Below are 21612 nucleotides of genomic sequence, written 5' to 3'. Positions count from 1 at the left end.
AACAAGGAACTAAATAAGCAAGCAACTTATGCTAGGCTATCACGACTATTACACATATTACATCCACTGGGCATCAAAGTTCACTACCAGTGCAAATATAGGGAACAAAGCAGCATATCACATACACTGGTCGTCAAAGTTGGTAACCAGTGCAAATAAACGCCACAGCAAAACAAGTCCAGAACTGAAACAACTTCAGAAGAGCTCAAGAAAAAATATCCTGGGTACCCATAATGCTGGCAAGATGCTTAGAAAGTTGATTAACTTTCTCTTGTTTGGCGCTTAAATCCTCCAGCGCTTGTTGTTGCACAAGAAAGTATGCATCTGAATTCTGCAGGGACTTCCTCAGTCTTTCGTCTTCTTGCCGCAGCACATCTGACTGATGCCTTTCAGCTTGTAGCTGAGACTAAAGGAGCCGAAGTGATTTAGGCGGCGAGGTCGAAGAGCTTGTGCTAGCAGCACTGGCCAGTAAGTCGAACACTACGTCAACGCAGGACTATGGGGTTTTCTCACTATCTACAAGATCGTTTTTATCACCTTTCATGGAGACCAACCGGGTTGTCTCACTATCTTGAACCTTATCTACAATAGTTCCTCTACCATTGCATAGTGCGGTGCTCTTCTCCAATATTCTGTTTGCATACTACAAGAGAAACAAGCAGACACATCACAAGTTCAGCATGTATTATACCAAACTCATTTTGGTAAACCGATTCAGTAGTAAGGTGGACGGGATAACAGCATGAAACAAACATATATCTATGTACTATGGTCACTGTATTGTCCATATCATTCTAGTTTATGTTGCCAAATCAGGATAGAGACACAATTCAACTCATATATTTTGAAGACACAGCAGCATAGACAGAATATAAGTGTGAGAAACTACACAGCATTGGCAACACTTGTAATGTGCATCACATGAGAACATAACTGTTTATAAAACTGAAACTGAAATCAACATAGAGCAAGAAGTTAGAACAACAATCCAATTAAAGAAATAGGTTTAAAACATACGTGTTGCACCATTGGAGTTTCAATTGGATCCTTCATATTCGAAAGTAGTCGGTATGAGTAAATACAGTGATGCAACATCAAAGGAGTATGGGCCATAGCTATGGAATCTGACCTGAGAACAGTTGCACTTCTACTTTAAACGTGGAGTTTGGTTTTGCTATGGTGGTCTTCGTGCTTTGGGCACTGCAGTTGCTTTACAAATTGCTCGTTTGGGGGTACTATATGGTGGACATGGTGCTTTGTCAACTAGAAGTGGGTTACTATCCGCTGGGGTTGGGGTTAGATGGGTTGTAGCTGGTTCTCTGCCCAATGGTCTAAGTGTGCAATCTGGAAGAGTCTCGATTACGTGTGGTGGGGCAAGTTTGTTGGCCAGTACAACCATGGTTCTGTCTGCATCGACGGGTAGCACTGTCTTTTGTGAAGAACGGGTTTTTGCTCCCTTAGATACTGCCATCACGCCCTCCAATTCAAATGGCCGATAAACAAGAAAAGAAATTGAACATACAGACATTATATGATAGACAGATGTGGTAATTCACATATATGTTGTCTAAGCAAACAGGACAGCATGACACAATTTCACATATATGATGCCTAACTAAACAAGATAGCATGAGACAGTTTCAGATATATGGTGGATAACTTAACAGGATATAATGGCATAATTCAACATATGTTGAGTATCTAAACAGGATGACATGACAAAACTATATGATGTCTTTGTAAAATAGGTTGGGATGAAATAATTCACATAAATGTTGTCTAAGTATAGAAGATGTTATGATATAATTGACAAAATTGATTCATATACTAAGCAGCTAGCACTCGCGTGTATGATCTCTAAACTAAGCAGATGGAATTCAATATTGTGCATATGATGTCTAAACTAAGCAATGCAAGACACCGTATGCATGATATGAGAAATATAAACATTGCAACTTAGAGCATACACCTCAGGTGGGATATATGACTGGTCATCTGTCTCTGAATCCTCCTTTGAGGAGCTCCCTGTAACCATCGAGATATATGCTTCAACAGGTACCATTTTCTGCTCGGAAGACCTTCTTTTCACTCCTGATTTTTCCATAATCGTCTCAAATGGCTGATACACATGAAGAGTAGTTTAATATACACAATTTTTCGGCAAATGGAATACATAATAAAAAAATATGGCATGAGATAATTCACATATATGATGTCTGGCTACATGGCGGTTCATAATTCACATATATGATAACTGGCTGAAAAACATGGCATTGCATAATTCCCATATCCTCCCTTCCTTCCTAAATATTTGTCTTTTTAGAGATTTCAAATGGACTACTACATATGGACGTATATAGGCATATTTTAGAGTGTAGATTCACTCATTTTGCTCCGTATGTAGTCACTTGTTGAAATCTCTTAAAAGCCAAATATTTAGGAACGGTGGAAGTATGATATAGAAACCAAATAGGTGGCATTCACACAAAGCAAATCTAAACTAAGCTGATGACATATAAGAAGAATAATGTAAGCAATGCGAGGCGCCATATGCATGATATGACTAATGTCAGCATGCCAGGTTAGAGAAAACACCTCAGGTGGTCGGCTCCCTCTGAATCCCCATCATAACAGTTATCTTCTTTTGGAATACAATCTGGAATGGCGGGAGGGGGGCACTTCGCCCACCATGGAGCGGCGTCTGCATGACATTCTATTCCCACGCAACGGTCTTCTCTTTTTCTCTACATGTTTAGTACAATTGTGTACAATAACTGACATGCATAATAAAAAATTAGTTAGATTTTGTAAGGCCTAAGGGGTGCATGCAAAAATCAAGACTGATGGTAGCAAACGACTGTATAGATCCAAAACTAATGATAGCAGGTAGATTATAGCTTCAGTTTAAAAAGATAGACAATGGATCATCTACTGTTTGTTGCCCACCCAACATGAACCACATAGAAGACCCCAGATGAACAAGATAGTAGACATATACTATTCGTTGCTACCTCGATATGAGACCCACGGGCATTTTAAAACTCAAGTTTAAACGATAAAGTAGAAGGTAATATTAACCGATGTATAATGTAAGCAAACATGAAAGACTATGAGCTCTCTTACGGAACTGTGTAGTTCTCAGGTTCATCTGCTCAGTCGACGATGGTAATGCAGTTGGCAAGGCTGCCGGTAACGGGGAAGAAGATCTGAGGCGGCGAAAGAAAGTTTGCTTGAGGAATCTCTATTGTAGTGAACGCTTCTGTCGAGGGTGCACCTCAGGTGGGGTGGATGACAACACGACAGGAGCAGGACATAACACACAGAGTTTTCTTTGACGCCTCTCTAAAAATGAAGTAAATCTGTAGGGCTCCTTAGAATTGGAGGATTCTATAAACTCAGGGACAGGAAAAACACAGGAATAGGACAGGAATGCACGTGCAAAATAGAGCATTTGGAAACATAGGATTTCTGTGAACCTCAGTGTTTAGTTCACATGAATTGGAGTGAAGAAACATGGTCAAATGAAGTCAATCCACGTGAAAATGAAAAAAATAAGAATCTTATTATGCCAGTAATGCAATTAGTCCTGTTCTTCATGCATATTAATTTGAAAAGGACGTCCAACTGGATATTAAAATTCCTACCATTTTTCTTTGAAAGAGACACCAAAGGAAAAATCCCACCAGTTTTGCTTTGCACCACTCCTAACCAAATGCTCGAATAGTAGTACCATAGTAGTTCCATAGCAAAGGATCCCTGAGGGATCGACATGAATGCATAGTAACAAAGTGATGCAACGAGTGTACAACCTCTTTGGCATAGCCTTGTCGACCTCAGCATCATTGGGTTGGATGTGGAGGGTGGTGATGCTGGTGTGACAGTCGGAGGCGGGGAAGAAGATATGAGGCATCTAGAAACGGGGCCGAGGTTACTGCTCCACTGTGACGGACGGTTCCATCGTTGGAACAGCTCCGATGAGGTGTACGACATCGAGGCTGAAGTAGGACAAGACAGACAACATTAATCTGAAGTGGGACTCTAATATCATATGCAATAGATGATGTAAAATACATCACCAAAAAGTTCTAGATGTAAAACGCATCAGCCGTGCCACGGCCGCTCCGACAGATGCTATAAATACTATTTACTCAGAACTTAACAGGAGAAACTAAACTTTAAAGCCGAAACTAAATTTTACTGTCAAAACTGATTGAACTAGTAGAAGAGCATTGCAATAGATGTTTAGGGCGTTCGAGCACTAGTAGCAGAGAAGTAGTGATCTAAATCAACAGACGCTTGAGCAGGCGACACAATAGCAGAGTGCATGTCATGCAGCCGAACCGCAAGTGAGTGCTAAAGCAGCAACTCCTGTAGATGCTGGAGATCGTGCAGCAGCAGCAGCGCGAGCGAGAGCAAGAGCACAGTAGCAGCACGAACAAGAGCAAGAGCGGAGCAGCAGCACGACAGACAGCAATAGCAGAGCAGAGCAGCAGCATGAAGTGGCCGCCGAGGAAGCAACAACATGGATGAAGTGGCCGGCGACGGCGCCGTCGATGGAGACCCGCCATGGCTGCTCGGTATCGAGCACCGCCAGCCCCGTGAGATCGAATAAAAGATAAAATGAAGCGGTGAGTGCAGAATCTCCTTGGTGGCGCCGAGTTGGCCTCGACTTCCTTGGAGGAATTGGTGAGGGTGTTGCGGTTCTGGTGGGGAAGTTCAAGACGGTGCTATGGCGATGGAGGTGGCGCGATAGACGAGGTGAATGTCCGGGCAGCTCCTTGAAGGTGGAGGATGGGGTCGCTGATCAGGCGGGACCACGAGATCGACGACGGATCCTCATCCGGTGCGGTGGATGAGGGACGGCGAGCTGTTGCTATGGATGACGTCGTCGGGGAAGAGTCTCTGGCTGGTCGGAGGTCGGCAGGCCGACCGAGGCGCGTGGTGTTTCGTGGGTTTTGGTGGCCTCGGTGTACGAATGGGGGTGAAGGGCAAGGTAGGGGGCATTCATGGCTTAGGGACGAGCTTGTCCGAAATGTAGGGTAAGTTACCAGTGTACCCCCACCGGTTTTGACACCGCGATGTCGAGACGGCATTTCCGAATGAGGGGTAGAAGGGGGATTTCACATGTCAGGGCTGCGGGACTGATTTCGGATGAGGAGGGAGTTTTCACGCGCGTCGAAATTTTGGGATAACAAGGCGCGACGCGGGTTGAAGAGGTGGGTGTTTCAAAGCAGATGAGACAAAAGATACTCGAGCTTAAAATTTCAGGATAACAAGGCGCAGATTCCTTGTTTGGCAGAAGAAAGTTAACGTGTACAAAAAAACAATGCATATAAGGCACAAGAGAGTCATGTCCCCTTTTACTATATTGCTATAAATGTCACTGAAAAAACTACAAGAAAAATGTAAAAATACCGGGAGAACAAGATTACCCTATACAATACCAAATCGATTCGCAGTTCCCTCGACAACAACAAAAAACAAATCAATTCCCACCCAAAGAAAGAGCCATGTCCCTTTTTATATGATTACAAATGCCAGGATCTCGAATTTCAATTTTTGAATCCATGTTATGTTTAATTCGAATATATCGTTAGGTAACCTTGCTATTCATTATGGATGTAGTCCTACATTTGGATCTTCCATCATATATGAACATTTTACTCCACCCTATGAACATATATATTGTCATCTACCATATGGACTAAATTTGAATAAATTTTCCTTATTTGAATACGATTGTTTTCAAGTTATACAATCATTTAAATATTATCTTGATAACAAAAAACATGCATATAGCAGTAATCATATTTCACTATAAACTACATGTAACATACGATCTCCAATTCAAATATTTGTATTCATTTTTTTGAATTCAAATCAGAGTACATTGTTCTAGGTGCGAGATGTTCGGTTTAATCTAAACCCTGTTTTCAAATGTATACAATTCTTGGATGAATTGGGACAAGTTTTGGTATAAGCTTCTTAAAAAACTAGAGATTCTCTCAACAAGCCTCATCGTTCCGAGAGGGAACATGTCACCTTTCTGTGTGAAACAATATACACTGCCTCCCCCAAGATTTTCTTTACAGAGGCAACATAGAACTATATGAGTGCCCTGTTAAATATTGGAATTATTCCGGGTTCGTTCGGCCTTTTTTATACATTAATTGAGTTTCTGGACATTTAATGTGCATAATCCAAATTTGAACTGCAAGCACATGTTCCGGTACACCAAAGTTGCTTGAAAAATCACATGTGTGTCCTTGGGTGAATTCCTAGGTCCCATGCAAGAAATTGGAATGAAATTCAAAAATTTGGGCGTCGTGACTCGACCGAGAACATTGATAAACTTGGTTTTTAAATTCATGTAAATCAAAAACTTGCCTAGATATCAGGAAACTTGGCATGGTGTCATGTCATGGCACTAACATGATGTGGTAAAAATTCGGGCCGATTTGGAACAAGATTTCGTATAAGCTTCTTACAAACCGGAGCTTCTCTCAAGAAGGCTCGTGGTTCTGAGAGGGAATGTGTCACCTTTGAGTCTGAAATGATATACGCTTCCCCCTAGAGTTTATTTGCAGAGGCAACATAGAACTACATGAGTGCCCTGTTAAATTTTGGAATTATTCCAGGTTCGTTTTGCCTTTTTTATACATTAATTGAGTTCCTGGTCATTTAATGTGCATAATTCAAATTTGAACTACAAACACATGCTCCTGCGCACCAAAGTTGGTTGAAAAATCACATGTGTGTCCTCGGGTGAATTTCTAGGTCCCATGCAAGAAATGGGAATGAAATTCAAACATTTGGGCATCGTGGCTCGGCCGAGAACACTGATAAACTTGGTTTTAAAATTCTTGTACATCCAAAACATGCCTGAAAATCATGAAATTTGGCTTGGTGTCATGTCATGGTACTACCATGACCTGGTAAAAAAATGGCCGAATAGGAACAAATTTTGTTATAAGCTTCTTGCAAACCGGAGCTTCTCTCAAGAAGGCTCATGGTTCTGAGAGGGAACATGTCACCTTTGAGTGTCAAACAATATACATTGTCCCCCTTGAGTTTCTTTATAGAGAAAACATAGAACTACATGAGTGCCCTGTTAAATTTTGGAATTGTCTAGGTTCGTTTGGCATTTTTTATACATTAATTGAGTTTCTGGTCATTTAATGTGCATAATTAAAATTTGAACTACAAGCACATGCTCACGTGCACCAAAGTTGGTTGAAAAATCACATGTGTGTCCTCGGATGAATTTCTAGGTCCCATGCAAAAAATGGGAATGAAATTCAAACATCTGGGCATCATGGCTCGGCCGAGAACATTGAGAAGCTTGGTTTTAAAATTCTTGTAAATCCAAAACACGCCTGAAAATCATGAAACTTGGCATGGTGTTATGTTATGCTACTACCATGATGTGGTAAAAAGATTGGCAAAATTGGAATAAGTTTTGGTATAAGTTTGTTGCAAACCGGAGATTCTCTCAAGAAGGCTCGTGGTTCTGAGAGGGAATGTGTCACCTTTGTGTGCATAATTCAAATTTGAAATAGGAGCACATGCTCCAGTGCACCAAAGCTAGTTGAAAAATCACACGTGTGTCCTCGGGTACATTTCTAGGTCCCATGCAAGAAATGGGAATGAAATTCTAACATCTGGGCGTCGTTGCTCGGCTAGAAACATTGAGAAACTTTGTTTTTTAATTCCTATAAATCCGACACACACATGATAATCATGAAACTTGGCTTGGTGTCATGACATGGCACCAACATGCTGTGGTAATTTTGCTGTTAGATTTGCGAAGGCGCACACATTAACAATCAACAAAGCCAGTATGGAGCACGTATTATTGAAATCGTGGGCGTTCTATTTACCATTTACATGCCGCCATGCATCCCCTTTTTTATTAGCTATGAGGCACCGTGCAGGGTAGCTATTTGAGTACGGGAGGCGTGCGATCAGACACCTGTGCGTGCTTATTGGGAGGAGAGCCCGTTCACCTCCATCAGCCGTCCACCTCTCTCCCAAGGTATCCATTAATGGCGTCAGGGCCTCTGTTTAATGGCATAGCAATGTCTCACTTGACTGAGATTTAAGAGAGAAAAAAGAAAATCTAAAAAGAAAATTTTGCACGGATCTTGATGTAAGATCCGACGGACCTATATAGCATCTACTGCGACTTATAGCAAGACTGATGAATATATATAAGGACGACGAGAGTGGATAATATTTATCTTACATAATTAGGAAGATAATTAAAAAAGCCACATGCGGCTACGCCCGAAATACACAAGGGCAAAAGAAGAAGGAAGACGCATACAATGATCTGTCTCCCTAATCTCTACTTTGTTTATGCGCTGAAGGTCACGGAGACTAGTTCTCGTGGTGGGCGATGATCTCTTTCATCAGTTTCATGTCCTTAATACACTGCTTGGTAGCATCCATGGATTCCTCCACCAGCCCGTTGCGCTTGATGTGTAGGATAGCATTCTCGTCCATAAGTTTCTTGATGATAACGCCCGTCCTTTGCAACAAGGCAGCGGTCTCCTCCTCCTGCTTCGCCCTTCTGGTGATCTTCGCCCTCAGCAGGTCGCGCTCGCCCCAGAGCTTCGCATTCCCCTCCCCTAGTTGCCGGATGACGCCGGCAGCCTCTTCCTCCAACCTCGCCCAGCCGGAGATCTATCCATCTGGCTATGGACCATCGCATGCATGCGCCTGTAGGAGTCCTCGCCTGCCCGCGAGAAATTTTCCCAGTCCGCCGTGGCGCAGCGGGACCTCCGTGCTGCTTCGGCGGCGCAGCGGGACATCTCTGCTACTTCCGCGGTGCGGCCGTACTAGTCTACTACATTGACGGTGTGGCGGGACCTCTGTGTTACTTTGGTGGCACGGCAGGACCTCTGTGCTGCTACTACTGCGCGGCTGGACATGTCGGCTGCTTTCGCGGCGAGGCGGGACATCTCTCGTGCTTCCTCTTCCATGCTCTCCTCTCCCTGGTGGAAATCTCTCGACCCAGAACTCACGCTGGCCATGGCTTGATTGACTTGATTGTTTTTTGTGGATGAGGAGTTGAGGAGGAATGTGCAGTCATCTTGGCATAGTAGTATTTATAACCGAGTACTACTAATATGCTCCTAAGTGGGAAACCATTTAGGTTGTGATCTGTGTGATCAGGTTTGCAATTAAATATACCGTGGTAGTAGTAGTAATTTGGAACGTGACGAGACGCGCTCAAAATTTATTGACGGTTCTAGTTTCATAGTGCGGCACTATTCCCAGATGGCGTAACGTGGGCACGTGTTCTCGATCGTGGTGTAGCATATGCCATGGTACTAGTTCTTTTTCTACTGCTGTCTATGTGCAAAAACTGGCACCGCCGGATACATATCTTACGCTTGGCGTTCGACAGGAATAGCCTCGTGGCGAGCTATAGACTAGTCTTTTTTAGACGCATTACACATATCTCTCGATACTTCTCGCACGCACCATCACTGCTCCCTAGGTCGATGCAACCCACATACACTTGTACTCTTATTTTAGTACATTATACAGGAAGAGAAGAGGTGCACACACGCACTCGTCCTCTCTCACACATGCAGCTGTAGCTACAAATTGTACTGTTCTCAACCATCTGATTGGCTCTATCATAGGTTTCACGTTGCTCTTTGGCCTTGAGATTGAGAAGTTTAAAACGCGGAGGCTAAGATGGAGGTGCGAGGTTTTGGTTAATGTGCGGGCCGCACACGGCACCAACACGACACAAGCTTCGCCTACCTGGTGCGCATGCAGTCGGGTGAGTTGTCCATGTATAGACACAACCAGGCCCTCGTTGGTACCCGCGCCTCGACTTTGGCTGGTCATAGTGGAGAGTAACATAGACTAGTTACTAGTCTATGTTACTAGTACCTTCATAGTGGGTATTGACATATATGTGATAACATAGTACTACATGTCTTTATTTATTACTTTCTTGACTCATTTTGCATTGGAAAGCGCTATGTGATGGTAACATATTAGCCTAGTCATAGTGGGTGTAACTTAACTACTCCCTCCATCTATGTGTGTAAGTCACCTTACGAAAACAAAATAAACCCAAAACACTAAGGCACGGTAATAAACTCCCTTCTCGTTTCTTGTTTCATGACGTATCAACCAATAGGAGATGTGGGCCATGCATGCTTTTAATGACTTGAGACTAACAAACATGACATGCAGTGGTTAGTGCATTGCATGCAATGCTATTAATTAGCAAAAAGACATTAAGTTCTCTCTTTTTCCCTCCGCCTTGGTCGCGGTGCACAACCTAAGATGACTTTGGTTACACCTAGACGGAGGGAGTAGTAACATTGTGCACTTTCAAGAAAATTCTGCTTATGTGGTAACATAATATGTTACTATAACATAGAACTATCCAAGACAAGATAAATGAAGCCATCTATGATGCTACTATTATGTTACTTTGCATTATGAAGGTAATAACTTAGACTAGTGTCAAATGCATAGCACTATTCTATGTTACTCCCCACTCTCTATTTGCCTCTCTCCTCATTAATTACTTGCCACCTCATCATTTTTGCTTATGCGGCATCTATTTTACTACCTATGTTACTCCCACTATGACCAGCCTCATGCGCAGAGAAATTAGGATCAAAGGGAGTACCACTAGTAGTACTACTTTGATGTGTCGCGTCAACTCGCACAAGTATGCAACACTTCCTGAACAAACAAGCATATAAGTTGTTATACTTACTTCTTATAAGTAGTTATACTTCTTACCCAAAGGATCTTTATATCCAACAGACACAAAATATCCATTTGACTATTGGAAATTACATTACCTGCCGATCTTATGTCGAAGTAATTGCTGCACCGCCACCAAAGCCCACCATCTCTTAAGCTAAAGTAGACCGAGCTAACCCCTATATTAGCATAATACTAAGATAAAAGGAAGGCACTGAAGAATCATTTAGGACATGAGCTTGTCACTCTGAATGTGGAGGGACACCCTCTTAGCCCCGGCCAGCAGCTTGGGTGGAACTGTGAAGAAGGTTAGCTCATGCATGGCGACGTCACCGGGATCCTTGCTGCTTGTTACCTCCATTTCCACCTTGACAGCGTCGGTCCTGCCTTTGGGCTCCCCGGTGGGTCGTTCGCCCATAGCTTGGCTACGTAGTGCGGAAGTGGGGACGGCCCCGCTCTGACGCAGATGAATGACACGGCGATAGGCGCACCGATGTCGAGCACGTCGCCGACCAAGAAAAACACGCAGCCGTCCTCCTCCATGAACAGCAAGAGCCGTGGCTCCGAAAGTGGCACTTGCAGCTGGAGCACCTTGCCGTACTGGATCATGTGCATGCGCATGGATGCACGATGCTGAAGTGGTGGGAGAGCACCGGCGGTGGGCCTTCATAGCCGCAGACGGGCACATGGCATTTGCACGGCGTGAGCGGACACATGCTCTGGTGATCGGCGAACTTGCTCCACAGCATTCGTGCGGGCACTCCACCCTCACCGAGTAGAGGATGGCGTCCACCGCCATATTCCGCACGTCGAATCCACCGCCACGCTCACACTTTTGGCACTGCCGCTGGTTCCGGGGGCGCTCGACGCGGCAGTCCGCGCAGGCCAGGTGCCCTCCCTTATCCTGCACAAATCAATCGAACAACACATCAATCAAGAAACCTGCACCCTGCTCAATCAGCCGAATGGAGGAGGTGTATTCAAACCTTATACACTAGAGGCTTCAAGGGGCGAAGGCACAAGGGGCAGTGGATCAAGGTTAGGTCCATCCTCAGAATTCCGCCCTCCTCAGAATTCTTGGGTCCTGTTCTGTCTGCATGATCTCGCCCTCCTCAGAATTCCGCCCTCCTTGTGCACAACCAGCTCTCGCTTTATTAGGGTCAGGGCATTACAAAGCTTTACCTTCACATATTCATACTACTTCAAGGTGCAAGTATCAAAAGGAGAGTCACGGCATGCATGCATGTGTTGTAATTAATGCATCGATAAATGCGAATTATTGAAATACATCGAGTGAATTGCTTTGATGTCCCGCGTCAACTCGTACAAGACCGAGAAGTTTGATTACTACAACACCCTCTCTCCTTAACCATACCTGCCTTTGGCTGCATGACAGGTGGGCCACCCTCCTGTTGGACCCACCGGTCATAGACACAAAGGCAGGAGTAGTAAGTCAATGAAGCTGCGTCCCTCCCTCGCCCATGAGCATGGTGGCTGGCTGGTGTAGGAGAAGCTTTTGTTCGTTACACGCTCTCCCTCCTGCACGCAGTGGACATGCAGCAGTTCAATCAGTGTCAAATGGACAGAAGTATACTATAGTACTCCTCCACTGCTGTAGTACTCCATCATTGTTCGACTTCCCGAAGAGGCGAACAGCCAAGCGCAGCCTGGACGCTCGTGTGGCAGTTTCATGTGTAGAGTAGTCTACGATAGCGTGTACCATGCATGTAAGCTTTAAAATCGTTGGGGTTGGCTCCATTCTTTTATTAAAATAATCTCCTGGCCCTACCTATCATCCTGGTGATTGTAGTTTGCATGGTCATCTGGTCAAGACAGGAATATGTATTTTAATTTGTGGTGGGGTATGTTAGAGGTTGCAGCAAATGGAGTATTGTACACTGCGAGTATGTCAACTCATACAACAAGGAGAAGCTTGATTTTACTACTCGCCTTCTCCGTCGCCCATGTGCGCGGTGGCTCACAGACGCGGACAGGCTTTTGCTTATAGTAGCACTACAACAAGCTATCCCTCCCGCTCGCGGTGGATGGACATGCAGCAGTGGATTCGATACTGTAGAAGTATTAGTAGTAGTAGGTGAAGAGCCAAGCGCAACCTGAACGTGGCGGTTTTGAACCTTGGAGCCCACTATTGCTTGCTAGTATAGCCCTGTAAACTAGAAATGAGTATTTTCCTTTCAATAGATTTCAACAAGTGACTACACTACACCGAGACGGAGTACATATGGAGCAAAATGAGTGAATCTACACCGTAAATAAATACGTAGTTCTCTCGTTTTCCTCTCCGCCTTGGTCACGATGCACAATAGGCACCATAGGCACCTTGTCGTCGACGGGAACGTCTCCTGACACGCGATAAACGCGAGCGGTAGTCGCTTCCATAGGTGCTTGAGGCACCGTTTGGTTCATAAGTCCTAGGACTTTTTCTAGTCCCAACTAAAAAGTCCCTAGTCCCTAGTTTTTTTAGCTGGGTTAGAGCAAACTAGCTCAAACTAACCCCTCCTATTTGGAAAATTTGATGTTATTTCAACCCAAACTAGCTCTAACTAAAGGATCCAAACAAAGAGGAGTAGTACTATACATGCTACAGTCTGGACCGTAGCACATTGTTTTTTATGGCCATATCAGCACATTGTTTTCTACTGTTGATTTACTGGGCTACCGTGGTTCGCACTCCTCCGCCGTGGTTCACAGTCCTCCTATGTACCTCGCCGACATGTGGGAGAGCCAGCATCTGGGTTGACGTGTCATGCACCAGATTAGATTGCGGAACGGAAGGGGGGCCTCACCTCGGTCGTACCGCCAGTAATTCATGACTATAGTGAGTAGTCATATCACAAGTCTTTCCAGCATTACCGCGCCGTCAAATCGGACAACCCGACCTTTCCAGCAGTAAGTAAGTTGAATTCGCTACTCCCTCACCCTCCTCGCCTACGCAAAAACTGCCGCGTGTACTACCCAGGAAAAGCCCCACCCTCAACTTTTAACTACGCGAAAATAGTTCGAGCTTGTTCGTTCTATATAAATACTAGTATTGTATGTTCATTCCCCCGTGGGGCTCGTCAATTAATGGAGGGCCGGGGAGCACAAGTGAACAACACGAGTACTACTACTACCTCCGTCTTAGTTTATTGGTCCCCGTTGTATATTGCATCAAAATTTTACTATAGATTGAACTAACAAAACGTTCATGCATGTTACCAAAAATTATATCATTGATAACTATGTTGAAATATGTATCCAACGATATATTTTTTGTTGACATGCATTAACATTTTGTTAGCTAAATATTTGGTCAAAATTTGGCATGAACTACAAAGGTGACCTATAAACCAGGACAGAGGTAGTAGTGTTAGTAAGTAGGAGTCGTACAATTACTCACCTTAAATAGAGATTTTCTTTTCTTTAATGCCACGTACACAAATTGAAACGCTTGCTGTGGAGAGAAAAAGATAATCACTCCACTATATATGTATGCCGGGGCCTGAGTGCTTGCTTTACTAGGGTTGCTCTCTTTATTCTCTCATCCTCTACAGATCTAAACAAGACACCAGTACCGTTATTTTCTCTCTGCTCACCACGGCACACCATTGGTCGCAGATCCAGCCAGATCCATTCAGCTGGTGTGTGTGAGGACTAGGTGAATCGTTCACGCGGTCATCACCGGCGAGGGAGGAAACCCACGGCTGCCGGAGGGGACTGATCCTCTGTCCATGCCGTTCTCTCCGACACAGCGCTGACTCGGGAGGTCCTCCGACCCTTCTTCCTCCCTGCCGTATTGTGCACAGAGCCGACCTGCCGCCGCCGACACCCCGACGACCCTTAGGTATAAGTTCTTCAAAAGCAGCCTTGCTCTACTGCCCCAGCTCCCCACATGTCTGCATGTGCATTTTTTTCTACTCCCATCAGCTCTTCCAAAGCCACCTAAATTTTTAGTATTATTAGAGGTAAATCTACTTCATGCATTCGAATCTAGGACTTATTTCAAACAATGAAGAAAGTGGGGAAAGTTGTAGCATGAATCTAGGACTTGATTCAAAGAGGAAATAATATGATGAAAGTAGTAGAGACCGGATACCCAATCGGTCTCTTGGTTGAAAAGGGAAATAATGGGAAAATGCAGTACAAACTATACAAGGAACAGATCTATTATTGGTTGAAAAAAGGATAGAAAGTGGCGGCTGGTGGACAAGTCAACAGATTATGTCCAGGATTAGAGTTGTTTCCCTCACATAGTAAAAGGTCTCCAGGATTAGAATTGCTGCCCTCACATAGTAAAATTTCTTCGGGGTTAGATTTGCTGCCCTCACATAGTAAAAGGTCTCTAGGATTAGATTTGCTGCCCTCACATAGTAAAAGGTCTCCAGGATTAGAATTGTTGCCCTCACATAGTAAAGGTCTCCAAGATTAGATTTGCTGCCCTCACAGAGCATGAACAAACTCGGCATCACCACTTTATGCCTCCTTGTAGGTACATTGTGCTGATGCGTCCATTGTCGCAAGTCCTTATACCAACCTTTTGCCGTTGTTAATGTAAGGGCGCATGTAAAATGAACCGATCACACTGTTACCTTAGGGACATGTCTAACCAGTGTTATTGTTAATCTAATGCCTCCAGTGATATGATGCAATTAAACTATGTTACAAATGGTACTCCTGCTATTTTCCCTAGTATGATAAGTAAGTTGCTCCTTTACACTGCTAAGTGTGCTAGTGTCCCCACGGTCCCTTGCCCTTAAACCACCTCTTTAGCTACTGTTGATTTACTGTATCTGGTATACAAGCAATGCCACCATTAAAGTAATCCCATATTTGACAAATGTCATTGTTGATCGTAATGCTTCCGGTAACATGAAGCATTGTTGACGTTTTAAAATTTCTACTATCCTTGCGTGATTGCCATGAACATAATTACGATGCTCCTTTTGCATTTCTTGTATGTTTCGTATATTCTTATTGACCAGCAACTGTTTCTTTCTATCTTTTTACGTAGATAGGGATATCCATTTCACCCTGTTGCTATTGTGACCTTTTGGTGAACTACACAAAACACTCTTATTTTGGAATGAGTGTCTTGTGCAGTTCAACTAAAATGTCACGTGGGCAACATCTCTCAATTTTGTTGGAACTCCACAAAATGGTGATTGGAGTTTTCAAAATCTCTGTCAAATTCTGTTGGTAATATCGTGCAACATTTTATTAGCCTTTGCAAGATGAGCCGTTACTGTCACCACAATGGCACTTTATTTTAGTGGAACTAAACAAAAGGATTAGAAAATTATAGTTGCACCTTACATGAGCAGGACATCCAACCTTAATGTTCCTCAATTTTAGTGCAACTACTAAAGAACCTGCCAGCTCACGAAAGCAAGTACTTCTTGCTAGATGAATGATGCAATCTTTGCTTCATTTAAGGTGAACTGCAAAAAAGGCGCATGAATTGAATCATGGAAGTCCAAGCAGGCCTCATCTGAGTGGAGCTGCTGGTTGAGTTAAAGGAGTGCCACAATTATAGTAATCAGGCTCTTCTTATTTGTGTTGTGCAAACAGTAATACTCAACTACAGATGTTGTGACGGTCAAGAGCATTTGCCAAGTTCTTAGGTCGTATGACATGGCTAGACAAGATGGATTTAATCCCGATATTCACTTTATCAAAAGGCTCTAATGGGTTGGTTCTAAATCTTGCAAGCTGGGAATCAATGAGATGTGTAGGCATATTTGTTGTACTTATGATTTGAATCTTATTCGTTTGTTACGAATTTTGCAAGCTGGGAATCAATGAGATGTGTAGGCATCTTTGTTGTACTTATGATTTGGATCTTATTTGTTGGTTCTGAATCTTGCAAGCTTGGAAACACGGCATGATGATGCAGAGGACAACAACCATAACAAACAGTTCATACTTGGTAGTATTATTTGTGTCAAAAGTGCCAATACAGACCCGCTCGTGAACAGACGTGTGGCCGGAGTAGGTTTCTTAATGGAGGCGTTTGAATGCGCCGAGGGTGCATCTTCTGTCGGGCATGCAGTAGGCGAGGGATGGGTAGTAACTATTGTTGCCTGTACACACTTAGTTTACTGTTGAATCCAGTTCCCGAAGAGTTGAAAAACAAATTGTTGCCGCCGCCTACCCACTCGTTCACTCGAAGAGACTCCAATGGTGATCCGAGGGGATAGCCTGCTGGATATGGACTTCAGGAAGGAGTTCCCCTTTGAGTTTGCTATTTAGTCCTATGGCTACACCATGTTGAATGTGATGTACACCAACGATCCAGACTCGGTGAAGCTCTGCCTCACCGAGTTCAAGTAGTACGTACAGGACGAGAAAGCACAAGGTCGCAGGACTTAGACCTTTTGCCCATCCATTCGTATCCTGACAGGGACCAGCGGATCACCGTCGCCCAAGCATGTGTGTGTGACGAGGTTCTCGTCTACCACTGCTATACGCACATTAGAGGTTCTGGAGCATTCGACCGTTTCATCAGCAGCGCTGACTGTACCTTCGCTACGGTGGAGAGAAGGAAGAATGCGACGATTCGGCCATCTGGTGCAACAAGCTTGTCGACATCCAGAAGCAATACAAGATCATCGGCAATGGGAAGGAGAAGGACTCCGTGGTTGACCTCGCCGAGACCATCAATGACCCGTGATACGCCAACATGAAAGAAGACAACGATACCAAGGACCTGAACACGTGGGAGGTACCTCTGAATCTAGACTACATAACCTATGCGGCCAAGGACGCATACGCATGCTACGACATGTACATGCGGATTTTGGACATGAGGGCGTGTCTGCTTCCCGTAACTGACGAGTACACGGTGAGCCGCAACGTTAGGATCAAGCGTGCCAGGAAGGTCTAGATGTTGTACTTTATCTGTTTATAAGCACCTTTATCATCTGAGTGTTTCATGCATTAGCCTATGTGTCGTAATTATCTGTTTTGTCCAAAATATTTCTTTTAAGAACGCAATAACCTGTTTGCTTTTTTAGTGGCTATTTGCTTATGTATGTAACTAGTTCACTTGTCCGTTTCAAAAATCTAGTTAACTCGGCTGCCGTGCTTTGAATCTCCTTCCTGCCAACATATTCCCCTTCTCAGGTGGACCCAGCAGGTCTCGTACACAGACATATGGGACCAACGACCTATCCATTTGAAGTTCTTTATTTTGTTCAATCTTTCGTCCTCCTCCTATACAATGGCTGGCCATGCCTCTACTCCCAAACATTTTCAGGTGGCGGTAGCTCCACCGGCCAACCCTGTACCCGAACAAGTCAACCCTCGTACTCCCCTCCGCCTGCGTCTTCCCACGCTCCAGTTCATTCGGTCTGAGGTCTCGACGTCGTCCTCCTCCTTGGTGCTCTCAACATGGCGCCGCCATCTGTTGTTCCAAACATGGTCAGCAAAACAAGAGGAATCGGGAGACAAATGTTCGTCGAGAGGCTGACAGTCCCGGGCCCACCAGGTCCATGGCCTAGGTTTTGTTGTTTAACATCGGAAGCCCACGACATGTTTCAACATTTTTTGGATCTAGCAGGTATCAAGCGGCCTCTGGGCCTCCCAACCTAGCTTGTCTATAACATCAGCAGCCCAAGTTATGTTTGTTTTTTCAAGATGATGCACAGCTCAGTTCTATTTTTCTATAAGAATGCAAAACTGAACCTATGTTTCTATAAGAATGGAAATCTGAACCTATATTTATATCTTATTTTATTACATATATATATATATATAATAGAAACAATATAAGGTTTCGTTAAACCTGTCATTCGTCCAACCATTTTATAGACCTTCCCACTTCCTTTATTTTTTGTTTTCATTAATCCTATATCTGAATTTTCTCCCACTTTATTTTTCGATGTAAACTGAGTTTTCTCCAAGTACTTTTCCCTAGAACCAACTCAACTTTCCCACGTCTAGCCTAAAAATAATAATATCCTACATCCTATTAACTCGTCAAATTAAAATGATGTTTTATTTCGTAAGTTGAAAATTCATACAAAATAATAATAATAATTGTTTATATATAACTTGGCAAGTTAACTCCTAGTGATTGCGTACATAAGCTTGCAAAGACTTTACTGACCAATGCAGTAATAGACGTGCAATCATGTGTTTATGTTTTTATAACATTTCTTCCAGCCCAACATGATATTTCACCCAGCCCAGCAAGTCCGCGGATTTCGAGAAAATTTCAAATGGGCTTTAAATTCTACCATATATATAAACAGGCTGCATAGATGCTACATCATTATTTCACCCAGTCCACCAAATGGACGAAAATACAAATGGACTGGCTGACATGTGGGCCAATAGGTCGAAGCCTAACAAGGTGTTGGATTTACATCCAACGGTCGGTATTCTTCTTCAATCTCTCGTCTTCTTCCCCCAGCTCTGCCGGGATCGCCTTCTCCAGCCTCTGGCGTCTAGCAGTGTTGTTTTGTGTGCCTCAGCGAAACGCTACCCCGCTGACGGCCAGGCCATCCCTCCACTCCGCACCTCCTGTTATTCTCTGCCGAGTGTAGGCCCACCCCGCACCCGAACGAGTAAAGTTTCCCACTCCTCTCCGTCTGCGACTCCACTACCGTGTCTTCCCCATCTCTGGGTCGTTCCAGTCTGGGCCCTCCCGTCATCCATCGCCTCGCTGTGCTTGGCGCAGCGTGGTAAAAAAAGAGAGTCATCAGAAGAGGACTGTCCTTGGAGAGCCTGATGGCTAGGACCCACGAGGTCCATGGTCGCACGCAAGGAAAGTTCCTCCTTATTAAGCTGTTTCCTCCCCCTGACAGCTGGGACCCACTGGCTGTATCTTCGCACGGAAGGAAGTGGCCTCCTTGTTAAGTGAAAAATCCATTCCTCCCGATGACAGTTGGGACCCGACAGATTTGGTGGCTGACTTGTGGGCCTACTAAGAAGATGTGTATCTAGGGCTTTGTCAACTTAATCAACAAATTATTCTAGCAGGTGGACCGTTGGATGTTAATCCAGCAGACGTGCTCCTTCAACCTCTTTTCTTGCTCCTTTCTCCCATCGGCGGCAATGCTCCCTCGCACCAGAACTAGTCAAGTTTCCCACTCCACTCCATCTGTGACTGCACTTCCGCGTCTTCTCCATCTCTGGGTCATTCCAGTCTGGGGCGTCACCATCGTCCAACAGCCTTGGTGCGCTCGGCACGGTGTGATCACCGTGGTCAACAACCGAGAGTCGTCGGAAGATGATTGTACGTGAGAGGCTGACAGTGGGGACGCACCACGTCCATGGACGCATGCATGCAACTGCATCCTTTTTACCATGAAAAATAATGTTTTCTCCCCTTGACTGCTGGGAACCACCAGCTACATCTTCGCATGCATGGAAGTGCGTCCATATTACGGGCAAAAAAATGATTCGCCCCCCTGACTGCTGGGACCGACCAGCTACATCTTCGCACGCAAGGAGGTGCCAGATAATCGGGACCCACCTGGTCGAAGTGTACGTAGCGTTGTCATTCTGGTCACAAACATGTACGTACATACTGGTCGATGTAGAGGCGCGCACGTGTGGTAGTAGAGGCGTGCATGTGTGGTAGTAGAGGCACACACATAGCATGTACACTTACGTCTAGCGTCCAAGGTGCAAGAACGAAAATACGGCCACGTACATACATAAGGGGGGATCTTGAACGCCTACTCGCACATACGTATGGCCAGGGCTCGTGTTCATGGTTGTGGCTGGGTTGGAACGGAGAAACTGCGTCGTCGTCGTGCTCAAGGGGTGGCAACGGAATGCGTCGTGTTCATCGGGAGGCAACAGAACACGTGTTGTTCATCGGGAGCCAACCGGCTTGGATGGAACAGCCGATGGAAAAGAGGCATGGCTTATCACAGAACGGAGAAAACGGCCTTGTGTTCAACCGGCCATGGTCAAAACGGGATCCTGTTCATTGGGAGGGGTCTAGCGTACCGCAAAACGGAGGAAACGGACTTCTGTTGGACCTCCTATGGTCAAAACAGGGTCCTGTTGACCAGGAGGGGTGTGGCGTACCGCAAAACGGAGGTAACACACTTTTGTTGGAGCGCTACGGACGAAATGGGGGTCCTGTTCATTTGGAGGGGTGTGGCATATCGCAAAACGGGACTCCACGCGATACTGTTCATCTCCACCGTCGACCTCCTCTAGCCTCCGTGGGCTATTGTTCATCCAGCGTCCACCTCCTCCAGCCTCCACCTGCTACTGTTCATCCACGGGCTCCTGTTCATCCAGCCTCCACTGGCTACTGTTCAACCAGCCCTCTCCACGGGGTCCTGTTCATCCACCCCTCCACGGGCTACTGTTCATCCAGCCCTCCACCGGCTACTATTCAACCAGCCCTCCACCAGCTACTATTCAACCAGCCCTCCCCGGGGTCCTGTTCATCCAGCCCTCCATGGGGTCCTGTTCATCGAGCCCTCCACGGGGTCCTATTCATCCACCGGCTCGATTAATCGGGGTACTGTTCATCCAGTGGCATCGGCCTCTACTACCACGGGTTCCTGTTCATCCAAGCCCTGCCAGAAACTGTTCATCCAAACCCCCCAACAACGCTCACTGTTCATCTAGAGGCAACATTGATCGGCTTCAGTTAGCAGCAGTAGCGAAGGAATAGCTTGATCGGGTTCAGTTAACAGCCATCGACCGATTGCTCGGGTTCACTAACGCGTAGCCTGCAGTGCAATTGCTCGGGTTCAGTTAGAGTGCATCGCTCGGCCCCCGACCAGCCACCGTAACTGGGACCTCCCCGATATTTTCCTCGCCCTTGCTTCTACCAGGTTTTTTCCGTCATGGACGGTCCAAAGAATGTCATGCAGCTGTGTCTCTGGCCCGCCCTGGAAG

The sequence above is a fragment of the Triticum urartu genome, chromosome 4A (genome assembly GCF_056163025.1).
Source record: "Triticum urartu cultivar PI428250 chromosome 4A, HENAU_Tu73, whole genome shotgun sequence".
NCBI classification, from domain to species: Eukaryota; Viridiplantae; Streptophyta; class Magnoliopsida; order Poales; family Poaceae; genus Triticum; species Triticum urartu.
Note: the sequence above shows the minus strand (reverse complement) of the source record.